General features: G+C 37.2%; 1 long non-coding RNA gene across 2 annotated transcripts in view; it reads left to right on the forward strand.

Annotated features, from left to right (window-relative positions):
- The window catches only part of LOC129412022 (uncharacterized), a 290,159-nt gene that overhangs the window by 179,225 nt on the left and 89,089 nt on the right, over positions 1–21,845 (forward strand). The window contains exon 4 of one of the 2 annotated variants that reach the window (XR_008633543.1): positions 10,944–11,026. The exons of the other annotated variant lie outside the window; for it this stretch is intronic. This is a non-coding gene — a long non-coding RNA (uncharacterized LOC129412022). The remainder of the gene's footprint in view (positions 1–10,943; positions 11,027–21,845) is intronic. 2 annotated transcript variants of the gene reach the window in all.

Raw genomic sequence — 21,845 nt, forward strand, 5'->3', positions numbered from 1 at the left:
TGATGTTTTGTCTTGAAAAAGGAAAGGGGGGCAGATAACATAAGATTTTTTTCTTCTTTCTGCTCCTTTTCATTCATTTCTTGTGTGTTTGATGTTGTGACACTGTAGATGTCTTTTTATGCTTATGAATGAAATAAATAAATAAATAATAAATAAAAAAATAAATAAAAAAAAATGCCAGAGAGCTACCAATTTCAGCAGCCACAAAGATTCTGAGTAAATATAAGAGCCACGGCCTTAGATGGGGAAGAGTTAGATGCTTATAAAACATAAACCATTATCCATTTATCAGTGAACCAAGATGGACATAAAAATGATACGTTTACAATGGTAATTAATCAAGTTTTACTTATTATTCACAATACACTGGATTCAGAAATCCCTTGGCGAGCTGCGAGCTACAGATTGGAGATCCCTGTTTTAGATGCATTGACCATTTACCCCTTAACTAGAACGAGATGCCCAGTCTGTAGTAATCTGTAGTAGTCTTTGGGGTTCATGTAAAACATACTCTTGGCATATATGTAACAATGATGGAGCTTGTTTAGGGCGTATAATCATTGAAACCATATAGCAACAAAACTTTGTGTAAAAGCTTGTTTGAGTAACTTCTGTTTTTTTAACTCATTTCATTGACCTCTTTAGTGTTTCAAAATCAGCACAAAAAGTTTTCACCTCTGTCAGCATTTTTTCCTTCTTTTCCAAAATAGGTCAAGTTATTTTCATATTCATTTTAAACAAAACCCTGATTAGTCCCAATGCAAAATCGACGTCTTCTCCGTATTGGGCAGTACGGTGACTAATTAAAATAATCAATATGCAATGTCTGGAGAGCTATTACCATATTTCACACAATACAACGCCAATTATGCACAATAAAACACTTATATTCATTTGGGTTAATAACATGGACAAATTACTCATGCCATAAATAAAACCAATGCTGCCGAAGATTTGATGTGGCCCAGAATCTATAATGATGATAATGACTTTTTTCATTACCCAATTTTCCTGCAGACCTTTTGTACATTTGGATGGCCTCATTTCCTGAAATTATGCTATTTTCTATGCTATTTTTACTCATCAAAAATAATAATTCCTAGTTCTTTCTTGGCTTTTGCAGTTACTGCATGTCCATCTTGATAGCACTTTCTATATAGGTCAGAGAACATAGTGAATCCATACAGGAGATGGAGAGTTTTATGCTGGTAAATAAACTGAATTGACTAGAAGGTAGCTCCCAGGCATGTACTAACCTCCACAGCCAAGGTGAGATTAAAATACCAAAAGAGCGGCCACTTTCCCATAATGCACTTTGGTCTGAGTGCACAGGCCATAGGAGCTTCATGTTATGTATTATGTATATGACTGCAACAGACGCACATATTACATTGAGACATTACAGCAGACAAAAGGGCACGCCTGTAAAATGGCAAGATGCTGTGAGGATTTATCATATTATAGTTAATAAGAATGTTACAGCCACATTATTAATAAAACATTTATTTTAATTATTGTCCTGTACAATGTCCAAAATGTAAGTAAATTATACTGTGTCCTCTCCGCTACTCACCCTTATTCGACACTATAGTATATTATTAAGTCTATGGGTTAAAAAAACTAAACAAAAAAACATTAAAACATAATTAACAATGAAATATTTCCTTTAACAACTGACAAATACTGAGAGAGAAGTCATACTCAATATGACTTCTAATTCCCGATTATGGACATAGGAATTTAAAACCATACTTCAGAACATTCTCCATGGAGATATGTGGACAATTACAGCCAAAGGAACAACATTTCCATGGAAACAACCAGAATGAGGCTCTCCTTCAGGCCAGATAAGATAGATAGGGAATTCAAGTTTTGCTGCAGCAACATGCTATGATTCTCAGCCATCTTTATGTTAGAGGTCTCAGTGCGGTTTATTAGGAGGACTGGTCTCCTATTTAAGGAGAGGAACAGCCCTCTGGACAAAAGTGCCCCTCATCTGTGTCCTGCAGCATCACGCTCACTCTGCTCTGTTGTTTCTGTTTGGTGATGAAATGGGCAGTTCCCTCAGAGGATTTCCTCTGCAAAGGCCTCAGAGTATTTCGTCCAGAAGGTCATTTGGTGTAAAAAGCCTTATATGGTGTAAAAAACATGTGGCATCACAAAGGTTAGGTCCTTAGTTAGCCTCTTGCACAGTCTCTGTGGATATGGGAAAAACAAAACAAATAGCTAATTTCACACAATCCAACATTCCTTTACTTGTGTCTTTTGAACCGCACATACTGCACTTCTTACTTGATTAAAATCCCATGACATGATGTTAAAAAGTGGAGATGTTTGTTCACACGCAAGACTGCTCACCGTTAGGACGCTATTTTAAACTTACGGATGAAATGGTCAGGGAGAACTTGATATTTTTTTCAAGCCCCAAATTTATATCTTATTCATGTCCAGGTCTTTCTTTTCCAATACCTCCTGTTAGTATATTGGCATGAAATTTCCTTTTTTCATACAGTAAATACATGAAATGATACACAGCTGCCGTACTCGGTCTGTTTGGCTGTGTCTTATGTTTCAGCTGCACAGATTTCAAAACACAAACAGATGTTACTGTACATGTTGTTCACAAACTATAGTTGTCTTTTTGTCTCTATAGATTTCATTGTACAGCATAAGGGCAGTATCACTGAGTTTAATGATCTTATATTATGAGCATCATCTGCCTGGATTAATGACTTGACAGATCAATATGCTGACAGAAACTGGTGACTGCTGTCGTGAACACCGCAACTTGTAAAAAAGTTATTGTGGAAGTTATTTCACATGATGAGACATGAAAGGACAGACTCTGGAAATGTAAAGGTGGTTTTTGAGCATTTAATAACACCTGTAGTTGAATAGATGCAAGACAGATTATTTTAAAGCCATACTGTGGACAATTTAAACTAAAGCATTAACATCTCCATGGAGACAAAGAGATTATGGAACCCCTCCAGAGAAGTTATACAGTGCACCTTTAAGCTTATAGGTAATACCTTAAATAACACCGTATGATTTATTATTTATAACAAATCATTAGGCCTCAATGAAAAAGCAGCACATTGTCTAAATAAGAGGGGTGAAAGACAGGGGCTTAAGTGACTTTATAGAGCAATTGTTAACACTGGCCATTTTCGCTACTTTGCTTCTAGGAGTACAAATTGTTGGTTATAGTACTAAAGTTAATGTATAAAACATTAAAGGTCACCAAAAACACACAATATGCCCAATTAAATGCAGCCTTTTATACCTTTATGCATATGGCATCTCCAGCTGTCTAATCTTATATCGCAAATTACCACACTCACCGTTCGTTCAAAACACGTATGATGTTTGAACTGCGTGTATGCATACTGCCAGTGTGCACCTTGGAGATAAGTATATAACATCTAAGCTGAATAAAAATCAAACCATGGAAAAAAAATAATATATAATAATCTGTTTTACCTTAACGTGAATCACCAAAGAAACCTCAATTCTTAGATCTAGACGTAACAAGTCATAACAGTATTTGCCATGTTTCAAAATCAATATGTTTTTCATCCCAGGAAGTCCCAACTACTGTGTTTGATTGGTGATGGTACACTGAAATGCGTAGGCTTTAACTTTGTCAGGATGGTAGGCGTTTCGTTCGTCTTGGTAAATTCGCTGTCTTGCTCAGTAGGTGGTGTGGACTATTTGTGTACTTTTCCGAATGTGGGTGGATTCATCACTGTTGGAAAAGAAGAAACTCAAAAGGTGCCGAACAATTGAAGTGATAGTGGATTTTTTTTTTTTACAGAAGTTTTAAGAAAGTCGAGGCTGGAAATAATGGACTTCTTTGTGGGGAATATCCAGCCATTGGAGCGTCAAGTTTCATTTGAGGCACTAATTAAGAGCTCTGTAAGAAGAGGTTTTGTACTGCACTGTATTCCCTCTATACACTATATAGACTGAAGGCAGCATCTCAATGAATTTTATATCTGCTTTATTTACCCAACTATATTTAACCATATTACATGTTTGTACTGAGTGAAAACTGAAAACAGTCGCACCATCAGCCACAATGTTATGACAACTTTACTGATTATTTTAAATGTTTGATTATTTAAAAAATACCTTTTCAACATACTGTATTTGCTTTGTACCATGATATGATATTGTTCACCTTCTTCAAGAGCCCAAGATAACTTAAAAATGACATCAGATCCAGGCAGAATATATGTAAAGTAAGTTTGCCTATGCTATTAGAACATCATTCTTCTGTTTCTGGTAGATGGCCCGCTATTTGCTTGTCCCCTTGGGGATGTTATTGCTTTACCTGCAATGTTCTTAAGGATGTCAATTTTCCAAAATCTAAAGAAACAAATACACCACCAGGACAATTTACAGGTGAGCTCTGTGAAGAGGTGACCCCACTCATAGTAAAAATGCATGTTTTTAAAGGTATTTTTGAGTAAACAGAACACCCATAATCAAATAAATGCATCTTGTATATATTTAATATAGCAGTTACCCCCATTAGAGGCGCATTACATACGTCATGACCAAATAGCAGTGATTGGTTAAATAAAAATTACCCGCCTATCGTTGAATAACTCTTAATGCTTAATGAGATTAGATGGTTTCCACAAATTAAAACCGACTGATGAATCAGGCAAGTAATGTTCTTCAGTATGGTATTAAGTTTTTCCCAAACCCCGTAGGAACAAGAGCAATAACCTCTTTCTCCTTGATAAAATTCATTAACATTCTCTTCGTTCCAGGTTTAAATCTTCGATCTCGGGAATCGTTACCAACACAGAATGCATGGCTCTTCGCTGATTGGCTGGTGCCCGGACTTGCACTTCCGGGTTTCTTGAAAACCGTGTATTTCAATTCCTGACCTAGTCGCTGGAGAGAAATGAAATTGAGTCACTAGGTGGCGCCAGCCTTGCTAGAACATTAAAGGCAAAGCAATAGCTTCTCCATAGCGGCAGTTCCCCAACCTGAAAAGTTACGCAGTGCACCTTTAAGTAAGTTTGACTCTGAATGGACCATTGATCCTAAGAGATCCTGAATCTAAAATCAATTAAACAAAGGCTCAAGTGTGTTCAAATGCGATATTATAATTTTGCAGTTACAGTGGGTTTAGTAATGGTATATTTAAGATATTTGAGCTGAGTTAACGCAGCGCTGATGCAAAGTATGGAAGAGATAAAACCCGCTGATTAAAGTTTTATCAAATAATTTTGATCAAAGATGTCTCTAGATGAAGCTTTGAGTTTTTGGCCTTTTGAGTAATAATGAATAGTTGGGAAGATAAATTACAAATTGAATATTAAATACAGATTGGAAAATATAGAAGTTCAATAATTTCTTTCCAAAGTTAGTTAGTTGGTCTCTTTCCTTATGGTAAATAATTTAGTGTTCTTACTCACCAAAATAAACAGATAAAAAGGAATTGTATTATTAAGACTGAGTTCTTTTCTCAAATAGAAAATGCTCTGTTCCACCTTGGGATGTAATTTTGTGAAACAGGAAGTGCTCCACTGTGTATTTAAACTCCACACACTTTGACTAGTCATTTAGATGTTTTTAGCCCTGGAATTGCCAATCTCTACTCAATTTAAGGTAAAATAAAAAATAAAAAATGTAGCTAATAATAAAGAATGATTCAAACATATGTGAATGAAACAAAACACAACTCCAAGTATGTTTTTGAGGAGGTAATGACTTTATAACATGGCTTAAATCTCACAAGAATCAATTTTGTGTCTCATGGAACCTTTAACACTGGACTATTAACTCTGTACCCTAACTATATTATAACTACACTCATAGAAAATAGCTTAAATGCATTTATTTGTGGATTCAAGCCAGTGACACAAAATGGCCGCCGACCGTTAAAACTCGCCTCCCAAATGAATTTATCCATTTAGCATTGGATGAAATATTCAGTCTTTCTTCCCTGTAAATGTGCTGAGGACCTGATAGCATTATAATCCAACTTAACCCGGCCCATTGTTGCAAAACCTGTGCAAAGAAACACAATAAAACCCAAATATATTATAATGTAAGCTATTGTGGATTAGGGAGGGTCACTGGTCTACACATGCCAAAAAGTAAATTGGGTATCAGTGTTGTTACTTAAATTCTTCCTTCTATCCAATAAGCAAACACAATTCCCCCTTTACATTCAAAATAGCCCATTCAAAACTGGATTAGTGATTTGCACGGAGGGTGAAGTAATGCCATTTTCTAGGCTGTCAATCTTAACAAAAAAAATGCAATTGGGAATACGTTTTTGACACGTAATTTTAGCAGTGAAGATTATGGAATTAGAACAGTGTTGTTGCAAGATAGAATTTTGTGTTTAAAGGGCCTGTATTAGGTTAATTTCTGATCTATGTTATAATGTTCAGATCAGTGCAGCATTGGCAGTGATGCGGTCGCTGTATCGAACTGTTGTGGTGAAGAGGGAGCTGAACCGAAAGGGGAAGCTCTTGATTTACTGTTCAGTCTTCGTTCCTTCCCTCACCTATAGTCATGAGCTTTGGGTAAAGACCGAAAGGATGAGATCACAGATACAAGCATCTGAAATGAGTTTCCTCCGCAGGTCTCTTGGCGCTCCCTTAGAGATTGGGTGAGGAGCTCGGTCACACGGGAGGAGCTCGGAGTAGAGCTGCTGCTCCTCCACATTGATAGGAGCCAGCTGAGGTGGCTCGGGCATCTGTTCCGGATGCCTCCTGGACGCCTCCCTCTGGAGGTGTTCTGGGCATGTCCCATGGGAAGAAGGCCCCAGGGAAGCCCAGGACACGCTGGAGGGACTATGTCTCTCGGCTGGCCTGGGAACGCCTCAGTGTCCCCTCGGAGGAGCTGGAGGAAGTGTCTGGGGTGAGGAAAGTCTGGGAGTCCCTGCTTAGACTGCTGCCCCCGCGACCTGGCCCCAGATAAGCGGAAGAAAATGGATGGATGGGTTATAATGTTGGCTCATCAAAAACATACCTGGAGTTGTGTTTTGTTTCATTCACACTTGTTGAACACACAAAATCTGCTGAGTTGTTCTCTCTTACATAAAATACTCTGTTCCACCTTGTGATGTCATGTGGTTATGCACTGTGTTTTTGAACCCCACACACCTTCACTAGAATCATCTGGATGAGTTCAGCCCTGGAATTGCCCATCTCTACTGAAATAAAGGTTAAAGACAGCTGAAAAACACCACTTCGTGACATCACAAGCTGGAACAGAGCATGTTGAGCTTTGGAGATGTACACAGACTAATAATAAAGGGTTAATCAGACGTGTGTGAATGAAACAAAACACAACTCCAGGTATGTTTTTGATGAGATAACAACATTCTGACATGACTTTAAGCTCAAAATAGTAAATTCCGTATAATATAGACACTTTAAGCTCAGCATGCCATTAGCTGATAAGTCGTGAAGAGCTGAATTGCCTTTTGGACATACTTGGGATTTATAGGATTAAACTGAATGGAAAATTGTGTATCTTTTGTAACAATTAAACGTGGAAAAAGTACAGTCAAGGGCCGCTGTGCTGAAGAGGCTAGAGTCCAGTGCTAAGGGTATTAATTAGAGAGGAAAATCAAAGGACGCATTATGCAGAGTCACCATGCGAAGTTTCGGAAATGTCAGCAGACAATTCAGGACTTGTAAATTGGCGTGGGTCGGTAATCTCTTCAGTGTCGATGAATTACCTGATCTCCACAAACGCCCTGTACTCCCAACTCCCTGGTCAGCTTCATTATCAAAATACAACTCAGTCTCAAATGGCCTCCACAATCAATTTGTGTGAGAAGCAAGGTCCTGAGTGAAAAGCCAGGAGCCAGGACTGCGGATACAATGTTGGATAAGAGCTGTGAGCAAAACACACGCACTACCAGTCAAAAGTTTTTGTTTGTATGTTTACAGCTTTCTTCATTTTATATACACACAGAAGACATCAAATATATGAAGTAAGATGTATGGAATTATGTAACAAAGGGGGGAAAAGTCAGATACTTCTTCTTTAATGTATATTTTTTTTAATAAAATCATTAAATTAGCCACCATTTGCTTTGTCGAAAAATGCATATAGTGTGCTATACTCTTGCTTCATATGTGATGTCTTCATTATGTACCTAAAAAAAAAAATTAAGAAAAAAGAAACAAAACATTGAACGAGTGAGTCAAAACTTTTGACTGGTTGTGTATATTTCAGTATATTTTGAATTCTCTATTTCTTCCTTTTTATTTGTATTTATTTATTGTGTATATTGATGAAGGCACTGTGTAAAGTGTTTATTTTAGTTAAATTCATTTTGGACTAGCAAAAAGTGTGACATTGACCATGGTTTTTCACTGGTTTAAAATTGTAGGCTTAATAAACCTGATTCATCAGCCAGTTTCACTTCGTGGAAACCGTCTGACCTCGCATCATTAGTTAGTACTTTTTTTTTAATTTAACCAATCGCTGCTAGTTGGTCATGGCGTATGAACTAAGCTTTTCCCAAATCCCATAGGAAGAAGGAAAATAACGTCTTTCCTCTTGATAAAATTCACCAAACGTTCTCTTTTTGTTCCAGCTTCAAATCCTCGATCTCGAGAATTGTTGCCAACACAGAATGTATGGCTCTTCACTGATTGGCTGGTGCCCGGACTCGCACTTCCGGGGTTTTTTAAACTGTCTAGTGTATTCCGATTCCTGACCTAGTCACTGGAGAGAAATTAAATTGAGTGGAGGCACTAGGTGGCGCCATCCTGGTTAGGAGTTAATACAGTTTTATACAATTAGATTAAAGGCACTGTACCTTTATATACCTGAAAAAAAAAAAAATAGAATTAGTTCATATTAAACATTTTGCAGCTTAAACTTATTCCTCACTTACCTTATGCATTCCAAGCATCCTTATTAGCTTTCAGCAACTAGCATGCAACACACTTTCTCATTATTGGCCAGTTAAATTACTTCAAATTCAATGCAGAAAGCAGCTGGTGGACCAAGTTTGACTTCAAGAGCTGCTTATACAATATTTATGAGACAAATGTTATTCAAAGATGGGAAAAAAACTGGTCCGGGGTCTTTAACTGTATGTTTATATGATCCTGGAACATGCTGTCACTTCGTCAGAACTACTGCTGCTTATTTGCATTTAACTCATAGTAACTTATAATTCCTTTTTATTTCCTTTTCCTTAGATATTTCCTTTGCTTTTAAGACTTACTGCAAAATCAGTATGCATTAGCCTCAGCCATAAATGCGTATAATTTGGAAACTCTACTACATTACATTACTTTTCCAATTTACATCAGTTGTAAGTTATAGTACGTGGTGTGTAATTGAAGTTGATGCATCTTATTATGTTTAAGATTTGTTGCAAAGTGTCTTATAATTGAATTTGTACCTTTTATTCACTATGCATCAGTGAGTAAAACAATGTCTGCTAATTGTTAAGATTGCATTCTGTACTAGACTTTTGCAAAATTCAATCAACTCCTGATTTAATTACAGAAAAACATCATTTGGACACATGCAGGGCACAGTGGATGTGGAAATTGGACATCAAGTGTATATTTTGTCTTGGAGTTAGAAAGTTGGATCTTTTAGCAGCCAAATGATTAAAGGGCTCATATTATGCTACTTTTTGATCTGTCATGATGTTTCTTCATCACAAACATAGCTGGAGTTGTGTTATGTTTCATTCACACATAACACACAAAACCTGCATATTGAGGCTACGTTTATATGATGACGGTCTGAACAGAAGACACAAAAGTGGCGTCGTGTCTTCACTTTTTATTCTGTGTTTAGACAAACGTTATTAGGAGGAAATCTCCCAGAGTTTTGATCAGTTCTTCAGCAGTGTAGATGAAAACACTACAGTCGAGCGTATTCAACTTTTCCACTCTGGAGGGTGGTTTCTAGGCAGGCTGGCGCCACCTAGTGCCTCCGCTCAATTTCATTTCTCTCCAGCGACTAGATCAAGTATCAATATGCAATAGATGCTTCGCAAAAACCCTGAAAGCGCGATTTCAGGTACCAGCCAAATCAGTGAAGAGTGACATATTCAGTGTTGTCAATGATTCCCGAGATCGAGGATTTAAAGCCAGAACAAAGAGAAGATGTTTGGTGAATTTTATCAAGGGGAAATATATTACTGCCCCTCTTGCCCCGTTAGCAGCGCATTACATACGTGACTACCAAATAGCAGCGACTGGTTAAATGATAAAAAGTACCAGTCTACCCTTGAGCGAACAAATTCTAACACTGCAAGGTCAGACAGAAACTGTCTGATCTCACAGTGTTAGAATTTGTTTGCTCGACGAAGTGAAACAAAGTGAAACCGGCTGATGAATCAAGCTAGGTGGTTTCAGACCAAGCCCCAAAAACGTCGCCATCATCTAAACGAAAAGCACTTCTGATAAAATATTTTGTCGTTTTTACCTGCTAGCATTCTCTTATGAACAGGCCCTGAGACTGAGTCCTTCTCTCAAATGGAAAACACTCTGTTCCACCTTGTGATGTCATGTAGTAACACAAGAAGTGCTCCACTGTGTTTTTAAACTAAAATTTAATGCACATTCACTACAGTCATTTGGATGATGTAAGACCTGGAGTCGCCAATCTCCACTGAAAACTACCACTACATGACATCACAAGGTGGATCAGAGCATTTTGAGCTTTGGAAATGTAGACATACTAATAATAAAGAATTCCTCAAATATGTGTGAATGAAACAAAACACAACTCCAGCTATGTCTGGGAGGAGGTAGCAACATTATCTTGTAATTCACACAAGAGTTAATTTTGTGTAATATAGGACCTTTACGTTTGTTATTTTGAATGTAAATTTTAAAAAAGACAACTGTTAATAAACATTTTCACATCTCAAGAGTGCACTTTGAAATCCGTATGTTGAAAATCTATGTTTCTTTATCTCGCAGAACAGGACCGGTAGCAGCTGTTGATGTTTGGAGAATGACAGTGCGAAGAGAGAGGAAAGCAGCTCTGGCAGGGGAATAAGGAGGTAGGACTGTCACCATAAAACACAGCACTTGTAATTTAACATTTAAAAGAATTACACACCATCGCGCAGTTTGCCTTAAGAACGGAAAACTCAAAATCACTCCTCAAATGCACGCGAGAGTGACTGTACAAGAGGAATGGTGGGGATTTTGTAGCAGCAATTGTACTGTACTGAAAACGTGTCTATTTTAATGGTGCACTGCGCAACTTTTCTGGTGGAGAGTTCGTCGCCTGCTTGTCTCGATGTTTTGCTTTGCCAGGAATGTTCCATAGTTTGACATTAAACACATACAGTATATATCTAGCATTTATTCATTACAATATATTTCCACAGATCTGACCTGTAATGTAAGTGTTTCCCTTGAGATCTACAGATTTAATCATTACTGTGGAACATTCTAGACAAAGCAATAACATCTCCATGATAACAAGCTGGTCTCCTCCACTAGAAACGTTGCGCAGTGCACCTTTAAAAATGACATAAAATGCAAATTGACTTTTTAAACTCCAGGATGTAACATTAGGGATGTAACAATATCCAAATCTCTCTGTATGATATTATCATGATATGCATCTCACGGTATGATATTTATTGCGATATTTTGGAAAGGCTGATATAATTATGGATAGGACACTTTTTTTGACTTTTAAAATACCCTGACAAGATGTTGGTGTGAATTATTATTATCATAACCCCAAGAATTCAAGTAAAAAACATATTTCTTCATATTGTCTGAGCTGAAATGAATCATGGGATATGTAGTTCTTGATGTTTATTAGGTACTGCTACTATAAAAAAAAAAAAGAATTTAAGCAAAGGAACTTGTAATTCGATATATTATGACAGCCCACGATATTATTGTGACATTTTTGACGATACGATATCACGATATTTCTGTTATTGTTACAAGCCTTTTGTAACAGACCTTGAGTTGTATTTAGTGGTTGAAAATACCCACATTGTAACTGTCCACAGATTGTTTGGTAACTTAGAAAACTACAAGTGTCTTAGTTTTTAAGTCCATAATTTAACACTGGACTTCTGAGCATTTGTGCTTTAAAATTGCATTCAGTACAAACATACAGATACAATAGCATGATGGCTCAGTTTGTGTTATTAGGTTCTTTTAACAGACCAAGAGTTTGTTTTCATACCTGACAGTTTCGACTGCTCATTTAGTGGTCTTCCTCAGAGTGGTCACGTGATGTTGCTGTGACATGTCCGTTCAGCTGATTTTTACAGGCTTTGGCGCTGTCTTCCTACCGGTGGAGGCAAGACGACAGCGCCATCTGCAGTCTGACTTCCTCAGGACAGTATCCCAGGTGTGTGAGAGTAAAAAAGCCCCCTCGTCCCGGTTTATAGTCTTGTGGGCACATTTCCGTATTATGATTGCCTCTTTTATCCAGCGACGGTGTTTGTTGCCCTGTAATTCTCTTTTATGACAACTCGGTTGCTAAATTGCTGCTAAAATGTTTCTTTTTCTTGTTTAATGCCTGTAGCTGTCAGCAGAGGGAGCTCTAATACGAATCTGATCACTTAGAAATGGGATCTTTGCTTTTAAAAATGACACGAAACATAAAATACACTAACCACTGTAACCAAAAGCATGTTTAAAAGCCAATAAAGCACAACATAATGCACGCTATCTCCACTATAAAAGTATTTTAATTGCAATTCCCTTTTTAAACCGGTCCATCCCACAAACTAACAAACAAGTTCAGATGAAACAGTGGCTTTTACTAACTTAGGAAATTGCATTAGTAGGCACTTCCACACTCATGACAGCATTATGTTTATTGTTCCTCCAAGCAGGAAAATATTTAGTGAGCTGTGAATGCCCTGGTCTGATGTTGCAAGCTGTGTGTTTAACAATTTACATAATTAAAGAAAATTAGTCAAATTATTCATGTATGGCATATGGTGTAATGAATACTATTGTCTGTGAAGAAAAACCCTCCAAAAGGCTTGAAGCTTATATCAACTTTTGCACTTCTTTAAGTAATAGTCCTATTACGAGTATAGAGAAGAGACTGAAGTGAGTTTAAGGTAGCTCTATATTCAGGACTTCAGTCAAAGGTTTTATACACTCAGAGTCTCGTAATGTTACACCAGTGATGGACTCTGTTTTTGGGTCAGTGGAGCACCCTCATTATTATTGTCCAGCCGAGCGAGGGAATATTGACTGAAAGTGAGTTAAGAAGGGCTGATGCTGTGAAACCGAGCTGTATTAACTATTTACATAGTCAAAATGAATCATAATAACTCATAATTAAGATCATTTGTGTAAATTGGCTGCAGGACATGGCCTACTGAGTCCATTGTCCGTGTGAAACCTCTGGAGGATTGTGCCTTTGACTCCATTCTTCCTGTATGCTAATACCAAGGGACGTGACAACACTGCAAAATCTAAAATTGTGTTATTTTGATTTGGGTAACAATCACATGACATGTATAATACTTCGGGTTACACTGAAGATAAGAAAAACAACAAGTCTTTGTACTTAAAATAAGAAAGTAAATCATATGCTGTTTGATTTAAGAAAAAAAGGACTTATTCCACTGGTAGATAACTTTAATTGTCAAGTGAAATCTACTCAAATTAAGTTCAGTCTTGTTCATTTAAAAGTTTGAGTTTGAATTTACTGAAATATTACTTTTTTCTGTGCCGTCAAAAGTCTCACAATAATACCATGGCCCATCACAATATATCAAATTACAAGTCTCTTGGCTTAAAGTTAAAGTTTTGGTGCTGTAATAGCTAAAAAAAAAAAAAGAGTGCACTACATGTACCATGATCCTTTGCTCCATTACAGTGCAGACTACATGAAAAGTAATAAAGATAAAAATCAGAACCATAATCTTTTATGCACGTTTGAATCTTAATTCTTTGGTTTTTGACAGAACAAATGTTTTTTCAAGGCATTTAAAAGGAAAAAATTGCATTTTCACAATTACAAAATATTGCCATAAATAGTGTACCATGGGATGTATATCGTGAAAATACTGTATCGAGAGATTAGAATATTGTTATATCCTAGTAAAGACGCAAGACTGGACCCACAAAAAAGAGAAAAGATAAGATTTTTACATCATATTACATAATCAAGAAATGGTGCGATTAGTAGTGTTGCCATGCTACTGAAATTTCATAACTCAAAACTCGATTCTGATACTAAGGAATATACTCGATACCCAGTACCAATTCTGATACCATGGTGATAATAAAATCACCCTTTAGACAAAAGAAGGTGATTTTAAGCATTAAATCACAGTACAGTCTTTTATATTACCATGTGGTGTTTTATATCCGTGTAATCCCCCAGTTGTCCAAAGTCTGTATGTTCCATATGGGCATTTACTGTGGTCTTATACTTTGATGCGGCTCAAAATCATTCTAAAGCTCTTCAGGAAAGCTTCATTTCTGTCCTGTGGATGTGACTTATTTTAGTATCGTTACCAGCTCAAATTAGTGAACAGTTTCAGACCTAGTTTTAGTATCGATTAGTGTCTGATTGTCTTTACTTTTGACTACCGTAGCAGTCAGTGTACAGTTTTTGCATTCCAGTTTTTCAGTGGATGGGTTTTATTCTCTCTGTCATTGTTTAGCTGCTTTTTGGATCTATGGCTCACACTGGGGGCATTCTATATGTATGTGTAAACTATAGGTCAGAAGGTAATTCATCTCAAAAGTACTCAAATGCAAAAATAAATAACAGATTTGGATTCTGATTTTGCCTTTCCAGAGATAGCTTAGGTTTTGATATCGGACCAGTAGTTGTTGAGTAAATGCAATTTGAAATTCAGCGACCACGCAAAAAAAAGTGAAAAAAATTTATTGCAATATCTCAGCAACCGTTACTCCGATCATGCTAAAATTTGAGATTCTTGGCTATGACTTAACCAAACACCAGTTTAATTTGCAGTTGGACAATGTGAGGGTTCAAATTGCAATTTTTTGGAGTGAACTGAGGTGGAATAACTCTATGGCAGGATGTTCATCAGTTACCATGGTGACACAATGCACACATTCTCAAACACTGTCAGAAAAGTTTTAAAATAGTCTCAGTGTCCATGGTCCTGTTCAGCGGTTTGATTTTCAACAAAAAGGTGAGAGTGACTAACTAACGGATCTTCAGACCGAGCAGTGCCTACAGTTTGCACCACACCCTCAAAGATTGTTGATGACATCAGCTGCAAAGTATCAATAACTTTATTTATTGTCCAAACCAAATGTGAACACACGGACCAACCCATTTTCCAGTTCTAACTTGCAGGATCCTTTGGCACCAGCTCTTGTCCCCATGCGTAATAATGGCGTTTTGTAAATAGCAGTTATCTTAATAAGAGCTCTGAGGTGTTGAGATGGCGATGGCTCCAGGCTGAATAAACAGGCCTGTGCAGTAGACAGGCCCGTGATGTACCTCCCTCACAGCGACACTTCCTGCTAAACGCTTCATTGGAGCTGTTCAGTGGCTCAAGTGGAGAGTGTGCAGTGATGAGGTGCTCCCAGCTGTGCCAGTGTCTCCCACTATCAATGACGAAGAGGCACCCGAGCTCAGCAAATCAGCGAGGGAAGAGGAGAGACAACGCGCAATACATTTTAAAGGACTCGTATTACGCCATTTTCTGATTGATGTTATAATGTTGTTTCCTCATCAAAAACATACCCGGAGTTAAGTTTTGTTTCATTCACACATGTTTAACGCACAAATCCTGCATATTTAGGCTTCTTCTCTCAGACTCAAAATATGCTGTTCCAACTTGTGATGTCATGTGGTAATACAGGAAGTGCTCCACTGTGTTGTGCTCCAGACATTTTGTACGGAAGCCAGGAGGGTCATAACAAATGCAAACGGCGCAACAAATACAAACGTGACAACAAACCAAAAAAGCACAACGGAAGTGACAGCGGGATTCTATTTTAATGGAACGCCACAACAAATACAAACATCACAACACAAATGCAAATGCCACAACACTACAAAAAGCCACAACAAACCAAAAATCCACAGTGGAAGTGACCGAGGGATTCTATTTTCCGACGGACCAAGCGACGGTCAGACAATAACATCGATCCTGGCCGCAGAACAATAAATTACTTTTACTTATGTTCCCAACTTTGTTTACTTCTCCATTCCTTTACTTTTAACATTTTTGTTCTTCTTCAACTTTTCCCATTCACTTCCTGTTTGATCCTTTAATGCTTCGTTTGGTCCATCAGAGTCCCACAGTCACTTCCGTTGTTGCTTTTTGGTTTGTCGTGACTTTTTGCTTTGTTGTAGCATTTGCATTTGTGTTGTGGCGTTTGTATTTGTGTTGTGGTGTTTGTATTTGTTGTGGCATTTGCATTAAAATAGAGTCCAGCGGTCGCTTTTTTTTTTTTGCTGTGTTGTGGCTTTTTGTTGTGTTGTCACGTTTGTATTTGTTGCGGCGTTTGCCTTTGTTATGAGCCTTTGTAGCTTCTGTACTTTTGTTAGAATCAATTGAATTTCAGCCCTTGAATTGCCAATCTCCACTAAACAAAAGGTAAAATGTAGCTGTTCACTTGAAAACTACCACTTCATGACATCACAAGGTGGAGGAGTGTTTTGAGCTTTGGTGATGTAGATGGACTAATAATAAAGGATTACTCAAACATGTAAGAATGCAACAAAAAACAACTCCAAGTATGTTTTTGACGAGATAACAACATTATTATAACATTATTTGAAAGTCCCAAGAGTCAATTTTGAGTGACATAGGATCTTAAAGCAGAGCCAAAACAACGAACAAAACTCTAATAGTTTATCTAACTCCGTTCAGCAGTGGCCTGAGAAGTTTCTCCCATTAGCTGATAATCGCTTTTACATAAATTCTTCTGCATCTCTGCCAAATAGTTAACGGCCCTCTATAATGCAACTGATCTTCGACTCCACAGGATAGAAGGAATTACAGAAACAACTCGGCAGATGAGTCCAATGGTCAGTGGTGGAATGTAACAAAGTAAAGTACTGTTCGTAAGTATGCATTTTAGGTGTCTGTACTTTACTTAAGTACATTGTACAGTGGATACTTTTTAATTTAACTTCAGTACATCTGAGAGCAGGTATCTGTACCTTTTACTCCTACATTTTGAAAAGTAAAAGCATTTTTATTATGTTTGAGAACTGCTGAAAAGGTTGAGGAGATATTTTTTAACATGTTTGTAGTTTGAGCAAACAAAACTATACCAACAAATGAAAACGGCTAGAATAAAAATCTATGTATTTTTTTCTGTTGAACCAAGTTAAGTATTGAAATCTTCTTCTACATTTAAAGTTTTATTAGATCTCAAAATCCGCTTTTTGACTCTTTAACTACATTTTTAAACAGGTACTTTCATACTTTTATGTATGTAGATTTGATTTGATTTGATATTTTTATTTTATTATTTTTAATTTTTTTTTTTTTTTTTTTTTTTTGCTCCTGTATCTGTACATTTACTTTAAGGTGCGCTACGTAATACTTCTAGTGGAGGGTCCTCCACCTTCTTGTCTCCATGGAAATGTTACTGCTTTGTCTAGAATGTTCCATAGTATATATTAAATCTATCACGAGGGAGACAAGCAGGTTACAGCACTACGCTACATTACAATTCAGATCTGTGGAGAGGTGTACCTACTCACAGAAGGATTTATTGTATTTTTTTGAGTAATAGAAACACCCGTAATGTATAAATGCTAAACGGATATGTTTAATGTCATACCATGGAACATTCCAGGCAACGCGAAAACGTCAGCATGGAAAGAACCACCAGAAAAGTTACACAATGCACCTTTTATTAACAAAACTGAATATTTCTTCCACCACCAACCGCCAATGACAACAGCGCCGTGTAATGCATCTGATCATGGGGCTCCACAGGCCATGAAGAATTATAGAAACAACTCCACCGATGAGTCCATGACAAACACCTATTACACACTCCCTTCGCCGATATTATAACCACAGCATGGCACCACACAGCTCTGGCTCTCTGGTGCTTCATTAAGAATAATTGGCTAAATGACAAGCCACCATGTTGCACGGCCATTTCATCAGCGGTGGGCTCTGTAATTGGAAAGAGGCTCGGGCTGTGAGGAGAAGGTTACCCCGCGTAATAGGGAAGGAGCCTGACTTCAAGCTCTACTCCTCAATACAAATATCTCATCTCAGAGCCTCGCTAAGAGACGGAGCAGGGGGAGCGCTTGTTTGAGGGAGAGGTCGTCGGAGCAGCCAAGATGGAGGCGTGCCACTTGGATAAAATCAATAATGAGCCCAACATGCTGCTAAAAGTACATAAACAACGCGGAGATGACACTGGCAAGTTTCTCCAGCGATGCTATGAAAACGAAGGGAGACGTGGCCTTGAAAAGCACGCCAGATAAAAGAGGGAACAAAGAGGGTTAGAGAACAGTGGTGCTGGAGGAGCGGTAATGAGATCAGCTGATCAACACTGTTTTTATGTGTGGGAACCCGGGATATTGCACTGTTGTTGTTTATACCATAGTTATTTTAGCTGCTCATTGTGGGAGACTGTCATTCAAATGATCAAGGGATGCAGAAGATAGGGAAGTCAAATGGGATTCAAACAAGAGTGTATTTTTCCCCCTGAGAAATGGTCAAAATTAAATATACTGGGGTCGTTTATTAGGCATTAAAAGAAAGGAAAGCTGTTTGAAATGGAGTAAAAGGTGTTTGGTTTCGACCTTTTAATCCACATACTAACTTGTTTACCATATTAAAAGTGTACTGAAGTGATGAAGAGAGTACTTTCGAAATGTATTCTCATATACATGGTTCAATCAGAGTACTTTATTCTGAATACTTAGAGTACTTTTACATAGAGTGATGTAGAATGATATTATCGTGTAAAGAACATGACATATTATAAACAACTATTTTTGTTGCAAGATGTTATTGCGTTGTCTAGAGTGTTTCCATGGTGATATTAAACTTATCTAACATGTATTCCTTTTGTCATGGGTGTGTACTTCTCAAACATGCTTTAAAACATAGATTTCTTTGTGCGCAAGGTCACTTGATCCACAGATCTGACCTGTAAAGTGTTCTAGCGGCGTCTCCTGCTTGCCTCTATGGAGAGATAATTAGTTTAATGCCATACACTGAAATATTCAAGGCTCCATGGTGACAAGCAGGTGATGCACTCCCTCCAGAAAAGTTACACAGTTTCGCATTTAAGTCTAGTTAGAGAAAGAAAAATTACACATGCACCCACTGCCAGAGCTTTTTTTTTTTTTTCCTTAATAATACTGTGTATTCAAAGTTGGAATTACATGGCGAAGTACTGTCATATATTCCTTTAATTTTGAAAAGTAACGGTAGTGTACCACTAAATGAAAGAGTAACTGAATACAGGTAAACAGGACTGCTCCATGCAACAGCAACTCAACTGTACAACAACTCACCTGTATGTCATAGATAACACACCCTACAACTGTACAACAACTTAACTTTATGTAAACGATAATACTCCCTACAACTCAACCTGATGTAATACATAATACTCCCTACAACTGTACAACAACTCAACTGTACAACATCTCACCTGTATGTCATAGATAATACAGCCTACAACTGTACAACAACTCAACCTCATATAATAGATAATACTCCCTACAATGTAACCTGATGTAAAACATAATACTCCCTACAACTGTACAACTCAACCTCATATAATAGATAATACTCCCTACAATGTAACCTGATGTAAAACATAATACTCCCTACAACTGTACAACAACAACTCACCCTCATGTAACAGATAATGTTCTATCAATTCAATCAGTATTTAATCTTTGCACTTTATTATTTTATTTTCCTTACAACCTCTTGTATATAGTTGAGAGATATATTTGCATTAGTATATTTCTATATTTTATTTTTACTTGTACAAATACATTTATATAATTATGCCTTATTTGACACAATTCTTTGCTTATTTTTACTACTGATATAAAATGTATTGTTATCATTTATATGTTTGCTCTTTCTATCTTATATCGTTTACTCTTTCTGTTTTATAAAGTGATTATATTATGTGTGAGCGACTGTGCCCAAATAATTTCCCTTGTGAATCTATAAAGTTTGTCTATGAATACACAGACTATACTTCCCTACACGGGTATATTGACATGCATATTTATATAGTAAGTGCTATTGCTAACTGCTTTATGTGAATTGTATAGTACTTGGCCTCTTACCATGCACTTCCCATTTCTCACAAGAGCCCTGCACAAGAAGCAAGAATCTATCAAGTTGAAGAATGCGGATTCTAACACAAGTGGTTTTGAATGTAGGTTTTTCATTCCCCAGAACGAGCGAACATTTTTCTCGCCACAATCTGTACAATGTATTTCCAAGAGCAGCTGCTGCCTCATGTTGCACTTTTGATCATCCTTCACAAGCTTTATAAGACACAATTTTTGATTACGTGTGTTTTGTTGCACTTTCGATTTTAGTAAGAAGAAGTTTTGATAATTCTACTAAATGTTTTAAAAATATTTTACAACCAAATCCTCAAAATTACCCACCTTTTGCTTTGTCAAAAACATATTTAGTAGACTTATTTAAGTTTTTCTTTGCTACATAATTCCGTATATCTTACTTCATATATTTGATGTCTTCTGTATATATAGATGATCTAGGAAGTCTGTTTTTAGTCTGCACCCTCTCTATTCCATTGTAGAAATGATTATGCTAGTGCCAGCGCGAGATCAGGATTCATGATCAACTTGAGACTTAGCAGAAATATAGCAATAGAACAAGTCTTCCAAATTTGGGAGGTTTATTGTAGTAAGTCTTGGCCTTTTCCAAATGTCACGCCCATAAGGAAATCAATTTCACTAGTTTATGACTGGAGAAACTTTTAGCCTATAGCTGAGCCCTGACCTGTACCCCTCTGGAAGCCCCGTGTAGCCAACAATGCCTGCAACTTACAAAAAAGTGATGACCTCAGCGAAGGCAGCGAAGTGTGGATAGACTCCTAGTGTTGTTGGCCATGAGGCGCGTACAAACCAGAGTGCGGAGTGCAATTCTTTTCCGGTAATGATTATATTTTGTTGCAGTTGAAAATGTGCAGAGATGAGAGAAAAATTCCACAATTTGTATGCAAAAAAAAACAATTTTCCGAGGCAATTTTCAAGAAAATAATGAGCCACGGAACACAAGAATTTTGATGGATGATTCTGCACATTTGTGAATCATGCAGTAGACCAATTTTGGTTTTGATAGCTTTTGTTTGATGGTTAGGGACTCCACACATTTGAATAGAATGGTCAGTAACTCTGGATCAGGTTTTAGGGCAATCAATTTTGTGTTTTAATTGGCCTTGAAATGTGTTTTTAGTGTGAGTAGGCTTGCCTCTCCATTGGTCTGATCTGTAACATGTCCTATTTATGCAATCTGCTTGTCAACATAGACAAAAAAAACTCTATAAAATGCCACACAGCGGGCAATTCTGGCCAAAGCCACTGTTGTAAAATCTGTAAACTGTATAAAAATCTGCCAGAAAAGTGACATAGTGTGTCTTTAAAGGTCCGATATAATGCAGAATTGAGGCTTGTGAGCTTTAACTTCCTCAAAAATATACCTGGAGTTCTGTTTTGTTTTATTCACACGTCTGAGTAAACTTTTATTATTAGTCTGTCTACATCTCCAGAGCTTAGAATGCTCTGTTCCACCTTGTGATGTCATGAACAGCTACCTTTTACCTTTTGTTTAGTAGAGATTGGCAATTCCACGGCTGAAATTATCCAAATTATTCTAGTGAAAGTTTAAAAACACATGCCTCAGCCACAAT

This window comes from Boleophthalmus pectinirostris, unplaced genomic scaffold (genome assembly GCF_026225935.1).
Source record: "Boleophthalmus pectinirostris isolate CB_2022bp ecotype Guang Dong unplaced genomic scaffold, ASM2622593v1 HiC_scaffold_11, whole genome shotgun sequence".
In the NCBI taxonomy this organism is placed as follows: domain Eukaryota; kingdom Metazoa; phylum Chordata; class Actinopteri; order Gobiiformes; family Gobiidae; genus Boleophthalmus; species Boleophthalmus pectinirostris.